The sequence below is a fragment of the Eupeodes corollae genome, chromosome 1 (assembly GCF_945859685.1).
Source record: "Eupeodes corollae chromosome 1, idEupCoro1.1, whole genome shotgun sequence".
Taxonomy (NCBI): Eukaryota; Metazoa; Arthropoda; class Insecta; order Diptera; family Syrphidae; genus Eupeodes; species Eupeodes corollae.
Window position 1 is genome coordinate 88,479,724 of NC_079147.1, and position 11,173 is coordinate 88,490,896.

Consider the following 11,173-nt stretch of genomic DNA (forward strand, 5'->3'; position numbering starts at 1 on the left):
ATTCACAAGAACTCAAGTCTAAGCAAACAAAATAAATTAATAATATTTAAAACTATTTTCCAACCAATACTACTTTATGGCGCACCTCATTCGCACATTCAAAAACTTCAAGTAAGTCAAAATAAAGTTTTGAAAATGATGCTCGGATTACCATGGCATTACTCAACTAAAAAAGTCCATGATAAGGCTAATGCTTACACAGTTTAGAAACTTGTTAACAAACAACAAGAGAATTTTTTCTTAAACTGCTCCTTCTCTGACAACAATCTTATCAGAAACGTATCTAACCAAAATAACACCTAAAATTACTGTCAACTTCTGCGTTTTGTTGATAATGGGGCCTAAGCAATACTAGTTTTTAAGATTCTAATAAAGGTTTTTCTTAGTAGCGTTTTCCCTTGAACCATAAATTAATTTTAAATAACACTTCTCTTTATTGTAAATATCCCAGCAACAGACGTTGACCTGTGAGTTGCCTTCGAAAGATAAATAGATAAGTACATTTTAGTGATGTGAAAAGTAGTTACTTCTAGGTAATCTTTACTCTAGTTGCTTTTTTCAAGGTAATCGTTAGTTTTTAACGATTACTTTGTGTTTACTTTAAAAAAATACGTGATTAAGGACTCAATTTTAATCATTTTTGTTTGAGTTATTGCAAGCTCAAAGGTAGATTTTTATAAAACCTGAAACAGGAATCTAAATCAATGGTTTTTTGGGTGTGTGTAAGTTTGTCTGTATGTTTGCACAACCGTATGTTTGGGACACATTTTTTCATGGGCCATATCTCAAGTACATCAATTATAAATTTTTTGATTTATTGGCTTCTAGTAGCTTTTGGTTATAAATTTTTAAGATATTTCTGGATTTAGTTATTCATTTATATATACTGAAAGTGATAACAATTTCTGAAATAATTTTATGGAAATAAAATATTGGAAAAGGCATTGGTTCAAGTAGAGCTTCTGGATACTGTTGATATTTTTTGTTTTATATATGCAAAAATAAAGTTTATTAACAATAATACGCCGCGGCGTCTTTCGTCTTTGGTGGTATGACAGTTTACAATACATATTATTTAATTGTGGTCTACAATTTTAGGTCCAAGTGATCAATATTCACTAGTCGGCTTATTCACCAAAAACATCATTGCAAAATCTAAACCCGGTAGGTGTCATTGTAGTTTTTCTTCTACATATGTATATGTTGTGATGCCAAAAATAAATTGGATCTAGTCTCAAATTCTAAATAAATCCATTTCATAAGAAATCCGAAAATTCTATTTAATACATTTCAGCTGAATTGAATAAAGTATTGATAACAAGCTCAAATCTTTTTAATATATTAGTGCAACTTCGTGTACATATTAACGTTTTCGGGTGAGCTACAGCTGTCAAATTTCCAGCTTAAAATGTTTTTATTGCTGCATTAGTATTAATGCAATAAGGGGTAAATCAGCGTTACCACTTCTCAAAAAAAAGTGGAAGTAGATTTTAGGAAAAAAGTGAAGTAGATTGAGAAAAATTTAAGTAGATTTCAAAAATTACCTTTTCCATATTATTCTCCATATTTTTAAATTAAATTATATATAAAAATTTAAAAAAAAAACTAGAACTATTTAAGCCTTCACATCATATAATTCAATAGTTAATGTAACGTTTCTTAAATTAATTCTTGGTTGTTGGCAATAAAAACGCAAAGAATGGGCTTGTGTTGGTGAAATGAAATGACTTTAGGATGTTTTGATTGCAAAGGTTATTGTTTTCGTAATACAATTTTAATACATCAACAAACCTTTTATCTTTGGTTTTGGACAACTTGAAAATATCTTTTCATATTGAAAACAAAAAATCAAAACCAAAATGATACTAGAGCTCAACTCAACGCAAACAAAAAAATGCACGACTGGTTCGCAAGAACTCGCTTATATATCAAAAAAAAAATCTGTTTAAAACTATTTTCTGTATTTTAAAAATATGTATGAACGCCATTTGATTTCTCAAGAAACCCTTAATTTTTTAAAATTTGTATTTGAAAATCATTTTTGAATTTTAGCATACAAATATTTTTGGTATATAGTTTTTAACTAATTATAAGACGTCCTCCATTTAAAATTTGTAAATAATGATGGCCTATTTTCAAGATATCAAATCAAAAAGAAAATTACATTTTTGGCAGAAAATAATAGTTTAGTTCTTATGAAAACCTAAAAACAAAATAACTGTTCTATCTGGGGTACCCTTTTGGAGCAATACAAATATGTTTTTTTATATTGAAAGAAGCCAAACAAGAACACAAATTTTAGCAAAAATTAAAAAAAATCTATTGGTCCGTTTTTGAAAAAATTCAATTCGAATTTGTTTACGAATGCAAAACTGGCTATTTATATAGGACCTGCTATATGTCGAAAGTAAAAATGACAAAGGGGTTAACCTAGAATATATTAGATAAAACGGAACCTCACCGCAAATGAAAATACTCAAGGGATTTTGAAGACTACATATAAAAGTGATAAATAGAAAAAAGGAGTAAATTCAGTCTATTTTTATAAAAATTGAAGTAGGTAGAAACTCAGATCTTAAAAATGAAGTAGATTTCAATATTTTGATGATGGTGCAAAGTAGGACGTAGATTTTTAATTTATTTGAAAAAAAGAAGTAGATCTACATCAATTGAAGTAAAGTGGTAACGCTGGGTAAATCTGCCTTAAAATATAGATCTTAAATCAAAAATAAATCAATTTTTCTGTTTTGATAGATGCAGATCAATAATAGAATTATTTATTTTGCGCAAAATATTTGTTTGATTAACAGAGCTAGTAGTTTAATTAAACTTTCAATTGCAATATATTGTTTTTAATTTATTATACAACTACTTTACTCACAATTTTTTTCTATAAACTTTGTTTTCTATGCATAATGCCTTGCACTCAAAACTCTTAGTTTAATATAACAATATTTAGTAATATACAAATGAATTAGTTTGATCTAAAAACGTAGAAGTTAGATTACAATGCCACCTATCGCATTTAGATTTGTCCATTGTTAGTAAGTAAGTAGCCTGTTTGTGAATATTGATCAATTTGAGCTTAAGAAGTTAACCTACAGCTCCACCAATTCGATTTAGATTTTCCTGTTCTGTTTATTGGTACATAAGTAACCTTCGTTGTGAATATTTATTAGTTTGATCCAAAGTTTTAGGCTAGGCCACAAGTAAATTATATTTATTGTGAATTGTCATGTAGCCAAAGATGAAAGTCAAGATCTTTTTGTACAAATTTTGTACAAATCTTAATTCTGTATAAATAAATGCAACAAATATTAACAGTATCAACAAATTCAGAAACTCTTCCACTTTCTTTTCCAATATTTCATTTCCAAATAATTATTTCTATAATCGTAATCAGTTTCAGTATCATTATGATGCATTTCGTATCAAAAACTAACAAAATTAAATCCAAAAAGATCTTTCAAATGAAAATCCCAAAGTAACTAAAAGAAATCAAATCCAAAAGTAACTAAAAGTAATCAAATCCAAAAGTAACTAAAAGTAATCAAATCCAAAAGTAACTAGAAGTAATCAAATCCAAAAGTTACTAAAAGTAATTGATTCGACTGGTAATCGTTACTCTGGTAGTAATCGATTACTTTGATTACTTGAAGTAATCGTTACTTTGTAACGATTACACCACTAATACATTTTCTTTTTTGAATTCGTGTTCGTTTGCCAATGAACCCTTTTGAGTTTTTTTTTACGTCGATTCTACGTTCGACGTAGTACGCTGTGCATTTAGTTTTTTGGGTGATAAGAGATTATCTGGAGTTTCTTGTTCCGTTTGTATGAAAACGAAAAGAGATAACCCTAATTTGAAAATTTTTAAGTGCGGTTCTAGTGAAAAAAATTAAATTTTGAATAATTTGTAGAGGCAGGTATGTGGATTCAGAAATGAAGGCAAATACTTTGTATGTGGAGACCATTTTTGTCCCGAGTTTGTGGGAAGAAAATATCTTAAGAAGGATGCTGTTCCTTCTTAAATTTAAATTCTGATTTGGGTTCAGACTTAAATTTAGTAGATCTTAATAAGTCTCCTCCAACTAAACGAGTTTTGTTAATTTTTTTTTAGATTTTTATTTTTTATAAAAAAAACTGTCAATTCGATTTTTCTCAAAATTTTATCAGATGTCAAAAACATTATTCTTCGTTGCACAAAATTTTTTTGGAGATGAAATCATATTTAAGTAGTAAAATTTTGGAGGTAACACATTTTTTTTCAGTTTTTTTGATTTATAAAAAAACCGTTAGGTGGATTTTATTCAAAAAATATACTTCTTTGGTATCACGTTACAATGTATTATATAAAATTTAATTCAAGTCTCTAGCGTTTTTAGTTCGTAAGATATTTAGGGTTAACGAAAAGTTTCACATTTTTTTCAAACTGCTATGGTAAAAAAAAACACCCACGCAATTTTCCTGAGAGCCCTTTTGCATCTTTCTGTCTTATTATCTGTATAACAAAATATATTTGAAATCGATATCTCTTCTGGTTCTTGAGCTATGGACGACGAAAAAACGTCGTAAACGTACGGACGTACAGACGTACGAACGTACGTACACACGCACGCACAGACATCTTTCTAAAAATCTTTTATTTCGACTCTAGGGACCTAGAAACTTCGAGAAATGTCAAAATTTTCTATTTGACAAATCGGACCCATTACAATAACTATCTATGGGAAGTTAATGAGTTAAAATTATCAAATCAAAAATGTTTCTTATTTTATGTATTTGCATTTGCCAATAATATGACAGTTCCAGATTGACTAGCTTTGTAGTGTAGTGTAAAAAATTCAGCTACAAAGCTAGTGGAGATGATTTTGACGTTTCACAATCAGGTGCTCGGTAAAGAAACACGAATTCAAAATGAAATAAATCGTTCAATATTTAAATAGGTACAAATATAAATCATTCCAATTTGATTTTATTGAATTAAAAAAAAAAAACAAAAGATAAGTTAAAGTTATCAAATCAAAAATGTTTCTTATTTTATATATTTGCATTTGTCAATAATATGACAGTTCCAGATTGACTAGCTTTGAAGTGTAGGCTTTGCATTCACAACACTGGTTAAATTTTGACTACGTAGCCGCTAGCTTTGTGAATGCAACCAATACTGACAATTGATCATGTTTTTTTATTCAACTGAATGCTGAATTTTATTACTCTATGATTAATATATGTATTTTCTGCACAACTTCATTTAATTCTTTCTTAAATAGGGTTCCTTGTCAATTCTTTACAATACAAAATAGAAGTGTTTGTAGATAATAGTGATTTTGATGTACTATGAACTTAAATTACAGGTTTGTGAACTAAAGTTCTGAATTTGAAATTCATGTCACTTGAAAAATTAACTATAGTTGCCTTGGTCAAAATTTACGTTCAAAGAATGAAGTTGACTGTAAATGAAGTCCTTTATGTTGCTTGAACATGCCCTATGACGTTCAGCCCGATGTTGTGGATTTAACGGTGTCTCAACAAACGTTTGAGGATTATCACCACTCCAAGTACGACAGTTTTGTTTATTGGCGTATCTATTCAACCAAAAGTGATCTTCGTCGCGAAACAATGAGGGGTAGGTTCAGAAGACATATAAGGGACTTGAAAGTAAGGCAAGTTTCTAGTATCTGATTGGCCAGATTTCAACTTTAATGGAAAGTTGACTGGAAAGGTATCAAGAAAAATCTCCCTTTTTTATAATTTACAGGCACTCAAGGGGTTATTAGTACCCTTTATATATTTTTATTTAAACATAGTGCGAGTATTAGGAAAATAGGGAAGGATTTAAAAGAAGATACCGGTGCACATTGGTCTTAAAGTTCTGAACATCAAAATGGGAGGGAAAAACTGATGAGCATTCCTGGAAGTGCGAGTATTACGGCTAAATCGTTTAAGGGGTGGAATGCAACTGGCTAATTCGACAGAACATTGTTTGTAAAAATATCGATAAAACAACGAATGGCATGAAACATTGCGGTGGTGTTCTAGCGATGTAAATGTTTCGATTATAGTTCTATCGCCTATCATTTTTAAAGCCCTTTTTTGTATTCTATCCAAGAGATTTATACTTGTTTTAGGGGCACCTGCCCAGATATGCGAATTATATTCAAGCTTTGGGCGGATGAAGGCTTTGTAAATTACAGCCAGATCAGAAGGGGTGACGAATTTCTTGCACCGTCGGAGAAGTCCTAAGTACCTGGCAGCATTTTTGGCAATATCGTATAATATCGTATATATGATCGTTCCATAAAAGGTGATCTGTGATACACATACCAAGTATTGACAGTTGATTAGTTTCTTGGAGCAAGTGCCACTCATAGATATCGGGGGTGTGATACGCTTTAACGACAGGAGACAGCATTGAGTTTTCGAAGCATTAAATTCTACACGGTTTTTGATTCCCCACTGTACAATGCTGTCAAGATCAGAATTTAATGAGCTTATCATACACTGCCGTTGAAGTTCCACATCCGAAGGACAAGGATGAGAATCTAAGAATGAATATGAAAAGCTGAGGGTACTGTCGTAGGCGAAACAGTTTAATGGATTAGAAGTGACAGACAAAAGATCGTTTATGGATATAAGGAAGAGAGTCGGAGACAAAACGGAGCCCTGGGGTACACCAGCATTTATTTTATGAATTTCAGACTTGAAACCATCCAATACAACTTGTATTGAACGGTTAGAAAGGTAATTTCTAATCCAACGAAGAAGAGATTCATCAATACCAAAAGCACGCATTTTCGATAAGAGAGCTTGGTGCCAAACTCTATCAAATGCTTTTGAAATATCAAGTGCAATAATCTTACTTTCTCCAAAACGATGTAAAGATTTGTTCCACTGTTCGGTGAGATGAACCATGAGATCACCAGTGGACCTATTGCTACGAATGCCATACTGCCGGTCATTAAGAAGCTTCCGTTCTTCAAGATATTTCTTAAGCTGAAAATTAATCAGCGTTTCCATGACTTTGGAAAAGTGGGGACGTGAGTGCTATTGGACGATAGTTAGAGTCTGAGGATGATTCACCTTTTTTAGGGACAGACTGGACAAATGCAGTTTTCCATCCACTCGGGAAGAGACCTGTAGAATAGGACAGATGGAAAAGCTTACGCATTGGTTTTGCCAGCGTTGAAGAACACCTCTTCAGAACAATAGGAGGAATACTATCCGGGCCAGCGGATTTGTGTATGTCAAGGTCTCTCAGTACTCTTGCAACTGCACGAGTGCGAAAGAAGATTAGTCCCATAGAATCGTTTACGCTCTCAAGAACAGGAGGACTCATGACACTCTCCGGTAGCGTCGAATTAACAGTAAACTGTGCTGCAAGCAAATTGGCTTATCGATCGAGCTCACATTGGAAGCGTCATTGTGGACAAGCTTTGGAACCGAGGATGACGTGGTGTTTCGTACGTTTTTTACAAATGACCAGAAATGTTTACTACCTTTGGGACATTGTAGTATTTTTTGCCTTAATTTCTGGTCACGCAAAAATTTGGTTCGTCGAATGTGGCCGTTGCAAGTATTTCTAGTTTGTTTAAACTTATTCCGGTTTTCCTCAGTGGGGTTGGCTTTGTAACAACGGAAACTTACATCTCTGATCCTAATAACCTCTTTACAGCTCGAATCAAACCATGAGTTCTTTTTGGGTTTGATAGATTTTACCCTGTTCGGGATAAAATTTCTCATTTCACAAAGAATTAAATTTGTAACCATAATAATACACTGATTGTATATTTATTAGGGTCAGAGGTAAGAAACAAGTCTAGGGTGTTGGCGGATTGACCTGCAACGTCAGGGATTCGAGTTGGCTCATCGACAAGCTGAGTTAATTGATTTAACTCAGCAAAGATCTCAACATACCTTCCTTCCGGTATTGACTGGCCAGAATAACGAAGCCAAGAAGAATTGTGTAGGTACATTAAAACACTTGACAAACTAACCAGTTGCCTTGGTCAACATTAACGGTTAAGGAATGAAGTTGATTGTGAATGAAGTATTTTATATTGCCTTAAAATATAACAAAGGTTTTATAACTTACAATAGCAATAACTTGTTTTAATAGGTTCTTTGTCCTTGATGTACAAATAGCGGGATAAGTTAACACAGGAGGTAATATGGGCTCCGATGCAAAATACAATCTTAATTTTAGCGATTAGTTGCGATGGTCTTTAGGAATCTAGAACGAAATCATTCAAATGGGCTATGAGTTAAAATGAATTTAGATTTGTCTTACTTGCGAATTAGAAAATAAAAGTCGACTGCATCGTATGGAAATGTTTAATATTCTTTCATGAGCCATGACAATAATGAAAATATTGCAACTCTACTTAGCTCCATATCGAAAGATGTTATCATGGTCTTGAGTTTTTATTTTGTTCAATCAAAATGTCCGGGTGTACTGTTTGTGATACAAATACAATACACTCGCAACAAAACATGAAGTTTAAAAATAAAAATATAGAATTATATTATTTAAATTAAAACAATTTTTAACACGGCTGATGGGATACAATCAATCAATACTTTAAGCAGCTTTACAAAAGACTAAACAATATTATTTTAATTATTTCATTTGTTCTGATGTTTTTAATACATTTTGATGCACACAAAAGATAACAAAATCAAACCGCTGTGTTTTGTTTGTTTACGAATACAAGATGACAAGACGTGCAAAATCAAAAAGCAACAGGAGACGAATGCTATCGATAAGCTTAAATCTTTGTATATACAGTCCCTGGCCATATTATTAGACCCACTTTAGAATTTATGCAAAATTGTAATTTTCAGCTATTTTAATCGGGTTTTCGAATATTTAAATGCATTTAAATTATTTTGTATGCAAAAGATTTAAAGAATTGTTTTTACATTAATATTTTCAGTTTATTGTTGTTGTTATTGTTGTAATTTTTTTCAATAATTTGCTGAACCTCCTTTTGATTTAATACTCACTTACTTAAGGTGGCGCTACAGTCATGTGTGCCCTAGGGCCTCACCCAACAAACTTCTCCATCTAGCTCGGTCCCTAGCTAGATATCTCCAGTTTCGCGCTCCAAGTTGGTTGAGGTCATCATCCACTTGTGCGCGCCACCTGATCCGCGGTCTTCTTCTACTGCGCTGTCCTGTGGGTGTGGATTCGAAGACTTTCTGGGCCGGAGCATTGGATTCCATGCGCTCTACGTGACCCAGACATCTTAGTCGTTGGAATTTTACCCTTTAGCTACAGCCCATACAGCTCGTCATTCCATCTTCTCCTCCACTTCCCTTCGATACATACGGGACCGTAGATCACACCAAGAACTTTTCTCTCGAAGCGAACCAAGGTGCTTTCATCCGCTTTTGTCATAGTCCATGCTTCTGCACCGTATAGCAGGACTGGGAGGATAAGGGTCTTATATAGCAACTCTTTGGTCCCTCGAGAGGGGACTTTACCACTCAATTGCTTTCTTAGTCCAAAGACACGCGGTTAGCAAGAGTTATTCTTCGTTCGCTGGTGTTGTTTTCTGCGTTTACAGCGGAGCCTAGGTAGACGAAATCTTTGACTACTTCAAAGTTACGTCTGTCGATGGTGACGTTTTGACCAAGACGTCGGTGTTGTATGTCCTTTCTTGATGACAGCATGTACTTTGTTTTGCCCTCATTTACCGTTAAACCCATTTTTGCCGCCTCTGCCTCAATACTCACAAAAGCCCCATTGACATTACGCTGAGTTCTTCCGATTATGTCAATGTTATCAGCATATGCCAGTAATTGCACAGACTTTTGAAAGATAGTGACTCTAATGTTGACGTGTGAGCTCCGCACTATTCTTTCAACCCCGATGTTAAAAAAATCACATGACAGCGCATCACCTTGTCTAAAACCTTCCTTGACAGGTTCTGTTAAGTTGTTTTCAACCTTTATGGAGCAACGCATATTCTCCATGGTCATCCTGCACAAAGGGACGAGTTTGGCAGGGATGCCAAAACTAGACATGGCTCTATACAACTCGTCCCTGTAGATGATGTCATATGCGGCCTTGAAATCGATAAAAAAGATGGTGGGGGTCGATTTGGTGTTCTTGGGGTTTTCCAGGATTTGCCGCAATATGATTATTTGATATACTGTGGACTAAGACCACACTGATAAGGACCTATCAGGTTGTTGACGATGGGCTTTAGATTACGGCAGAGAAGATTTTATAGGCGATGTTAAGTAGACTGATTACTCTGTAGTTTGGTGCAGTTTAGGGGGTCTCCTTTTTTCAGGATCGGGCAAACAATACTGAGGTTCCATTCCTCGGGCATGCTTTCTTCCGACCATATCTTACAGATAAGTTGGTGCACGCTCCTAACCAACTTATTTTAAGCTGCTTTTAAGAGCTCGGCATTCGAGCCATGCGCTTTATTAGACTTTAGGTTAGATATGGCAATCTTTACTTCGTCTAAGTCGGAAGGACGGGATTGTTGGCTTTCGTCGTCTATGTTGAATGAATCATCCTGCCTGACAGCCGAATTCGGTCCTTCCATATCCTCAGCATTGACTGCGGTTCCACTATGATGTTTCCACATTCGTCATTGCAGCCTTCGGTTCTAGGTTTATGTACCTGTGAATTTCGTTTCACCTGTTTATAAAACTTTCGAACTTCATTCCCGCTTTTAAACCTCTCAACATCTTCGACCGCACGCTTCTCATGGCGTGCCTGTTGTTTGGTTGCATTTGTCTGTCGACATTCCTCATCAAACCAGGGGTTCCTTGTTGGTGGCTGCTGATCTGATCCAGCACATCAGAGGCGGCTTCTCTGATTGTATCTTGACAATGTTTCCACTGGTTTACGATATATTGTGTTGGCGGCAGAGGACTTCAAGAGATAGTAGCGATAGTAGCCGTTGTTGTACCTTCTCCCAGCACCTCTCTGTTTTGCCTTGGGTCTGGAAACCCGAAGTGCTACCTTGGCTACAACGAGGTAATGGTCCGAGTCGATTTAAGATCCTCGGAAACTTCAGACATCCATGATGCGGGAAGCGTGTCTGGCGTCGATCACATTATGGTCAATCTGGTTGACGGTAGATTGATCTGGAAAAGTCCAAGTTCCTTTGTGGATGTTGAGGTGTGGAAAACGCGTACTGGCTACCATGAC

The 11,173-nt window shown here is 34.4% G+C and overlaps 1 protein-coding gene across 1 annotated transcript in view; it reads right to left on the reverse strand.

The window, feature by feature from the left end:
* Positions 1-8,215, reverse strand: part of LOC129943505 (NADPH-dependent diflavin oxidoreductase 1) — an 80,610-nt gene extending 72,395 nt beyond the window's left edge. The window contains exon 1 of the mRNA XM_056053009.1: positions 8,096-8,215. The gene's annotated coding sequence lies outside the window, so the exon portion shown is untranslated. The remainder of the gene's footprint in view (positions 1-8,095) is intronic.
* Positions 8,216-11,173: the final 2,958 nt, after the last annotated feature.